Source organism: Rhineura floridana, chromosome 7 (assembly GCF_030035675.1).
Source record: "Rhineura floridana isolate rRhiFlo1 chromosome 7, rRhiFlo1.hap2, whole genome shotgun sequence".
In the NCBI taxonomy this organism is placed as follows: Eukaryota; Metazoa; Chordata; class Lepidosauria; order Squamata; family Rhineuridae; genus Rhineura; species Rhineura floridana.
Genome location: NC_084486.1, coordinates 94,001,771 through 94,005,285, shown reverse-complemented (window position 1 = coordinate 94,005,285; position 3,515 = coordinate 94,001,771).

The following is a 3,515-nucleotide window of genomic DNA, read 5'->3' as shown; positions in this document are numbered from 1 at the left end:
TGAGCAACTATAAAGCCCTTTGCACACTTAACAGAGCTGTGTAAATAATTATTAATATAGTAGTAAAGAAAACATAGTTCATTCCCACAGATTGCCTGTCACTTCAGACAGTAAGAAGTTTGCTCTCTCTCTGTTTATAAATATGACGTGTTTGTTTTTCATTTCTCTTTCATTCATGAATGGCCAAATACACTGTCCAGTTTCCCACGATGGGGAAAGGAGAGAGATATGGCAGGGGAGGAGCATCTTGGCTAAGTGAATTGGACTAGGGAGAATGGAGAAATATAGCAGACCTTGAGTGGCATAATCAGAAAGGGCACCCAAGCAGATTGGGCAATAATTTGATGAACCCAGCATATTGTAGTCCCAGTCAAAAGCATGACCTGAGGGCACAGACCTTTGTGGATTCTTAAGATTTTTACATGTGTCCTCTACTAATTCATCCTTTGAGCGTAGCTCACACGATCACCAACTATATTTTTTAAAAAACAAACCAACACATATAAGAACATAAGAAGAGCCTGCTGGATCAGGCCAGTGGCCCATCTAGTCCAGCATCCTGTTCTCACAGTGGCCAACCAGGTGCCTGGGGGAAGCCCGCAAGCAGGACCCGAGTGTAAGAACACTCTCCCCTCCTGAGGCTTCCAGCAACTGGTTTTCAGAAGCATGCTGCCTCTGACTAGGGTGGCACAGCACAGCCATCACAGCTAGTAGCCATTGATAGCCCTGTCCTCCATGAACTTGTCTAATCTTCTTTTAAAGCCATCCAAGCTGGTGGCCATTACTGCATCTTGTGGGAGCAAATTCCATAGTTTAACTATGCGCTGAGTAAAGAAGTACTTCCTTTTGTCTGTCCTGAATCTTCCAACATTCAGCTTCTTTGAATGTCCACGAGTTCTAGTATTATGAGAGAGGGAGAAGAACTTTTCTCTATCCACTTTCTCAATGCCATGCATAATTTTATACACTTCTATCATGTCTCCTCTGACCCACCTTTTCTCTAAACTAAAAAGCCCCAAATGCTGCAACCTTTCCTCGTAAGGGAGTCGCTCCATCCCCTTGATCATTCTGGTTGCCCTCTTCTGAACCTTTTCCAACTCTATAATATCCTTTTTGAGATGAGGCGACCAGAACTGTACACAGTATTCCAAATGCGGCCGCACCATAGATTCATACAACAGCATTATGATATCGGCTGTTTTATTTTCAATACCTTTCCTAATTATCGCTAGCATGGAATTTGCCTTTTTCACAGCTGCCGCACACTGGGTCGACATTTTCATCGTGCTGTCCACTACAACCCCGAGGTCTCTCTCCTGGTCGGTCACCGCCAGTTCAGACCCCATGAGCGTATATGTGAAATTAAGATTTTTTGCTCCAATATGCATAATTCTACACTTGTTTATATTGAATTGCATTTGCCATTTTTCTGCCCATTCACTCAGTTTGGAGAGGTCTTTTTGGAGCTCTTCCCAATCCCTTTTTGTTTTAACAACCCTGAACAATTTAGTGTCATCAGCAAACGTGGCCACTTCACTGCTCACTCCTAATTCTAGGTCATTAATGAACAAGTTGAAAAGTACAGGTCCCAATACCGATCCTTGAGGGACTCCACTTTCTACAGCCCTCCATTGGGAGAACTGTCCGTTTATTCCTACTCTCTGCTTTCTGCTTCTTAACCAATTCCTAATCCACAAGAGGACCTCTCCTCTTATTCCATGACTGCTAAGCTTCCTCAGAAGCCTTTGATGAGGTACCTTGTCAAACGCTTTTTGAAAGTCTAAGTACACTATGTCCACTGGATCACCTCTATCTATATGCTTGTTGACACTCTCAAAGAATTCTAATAGGTTACTGAGACAGGACTTTCCCTTGCAGAAGCCATGCTGGCTCTGCTTCAGCAAGGCTTGTTCTTCTATGTGCTTAGTTAATCTAGCTTTAATAATACTTTCTACCAGTTTTCCAGGGACAGAAGTCAAGCTAACTGGCCTGTAATTTCCGGGATCCCCTCTGGATCCCGTTTTGAAGATTGGCGTTACATTTGCCACTTTCCAGTCCTCAGGCACAGAGGAGGACCCAAGGGACAAGTTACATATTTTAGTTAGCAGATCAGCAATTTCACATTTGAGTTCTTTGAGAACTCTCGGGTGGATGCCATCCGGGCCCGGTGATTTGTCAGTTTTTATATTGTCCATTAAGCTTAGAACTTCCTCTCTCGTTACCACTATTTGTCTCAGTTCCCCAGAATCCCTTCCTGCAAATGTTAGTTCAGGTTCAGGGATCTGCCCTATATCTTCTACTGTGAAGACAGATGCAAAGAATTCATTTAGTTTCTCTGCAATCTCCTTATCGTTCTTTAGTACACCTTTGACTCCCTTATCATCCAAGGGTCCAATCGTCTCCCTAGATGGTCTCCTGCTTTGAATGTATTTATAGAATTTTTTGTTGTTGGTTTTTATGTTCTTAGCAATGTGCTCCTCAAATTCTTTTTTAGCATCCCTTATTGTCTTCTTGCATTTCTTTTGCCAGAGTTTGTGTTCTTTTTTATTTTCTTCATTCGGACAAGACTTCCATTTTCTGAAGGAAGACTTTTTGCCTCTAAGAGCTTCCTTGACTTTGCTCGTTAACCATGCTGGCATCTTCTTGGCCCTGGCGGTACCTTTTCTGATCTGCGGTATGCACTCCAGTTGAGCTTCTAATATAGTGTTTTTAAACAACTTCCAAGCATTTTCGAGTGATGTGACCCTCTGGACTTTGTTTTTCAGCTTTCTTTTTACCAATCCCCTCATTTTTGTGAAGTTTCCTCTTTTGAAGTCAAATGTGACCGTGTTGGATTTTCTTGGCAATTGGCCAGTTACATGTATGTTTAATTTAATAGCACTGTGGTCACTGCTCCCAATCGGTTCAACAACACTTACATCTCGCACCAGGTCCCGGTCCCCACTGAGGATTAAGTCCAGGGTTGCCGTCCCTCTGGTCATGACAAGGATGCAAAGTAGTTTTTTCTAGATTCTCATGATCTTGAAATGCAGATCCCTAAACTCCAGACTTTCCCCTGCTGATACCATAAATAAAATCTGAAATCCAACACCTCATTTCAGTGGTATAAACAAAATCAAACATCCAGGATGTGGATGCTTATGGATGACACTTATGATTTTTATATGTAGAAGAATCACATCCCTGCCCTGCAATCAATCCTTGTATCCACATTTCATTTCAATCCCTGTTAAAAGCTGCCTAAAAATCACAGGTCCAGTCCTTCATGGCAAGTAATGCTGCAATTGTTTTCCTTTGGAAAACTGAGGGCAGCAGTAGCCAGATTGCAGCACCTTTTTTATACAAGCAATGGAGGGCAGGAACCTGCTGTCCTTTAAATACTGTTTTTCAAGCACTGCCTGCTTGCATTTAAGCTGATTGATGTACATCTTGAGTATTTGGAGAGAAAGAAACAGGGCGATAGTGGGGGTGGAGAAACTACAGCATCTCCTTCAAAGACAAGTGTACACTGTCAA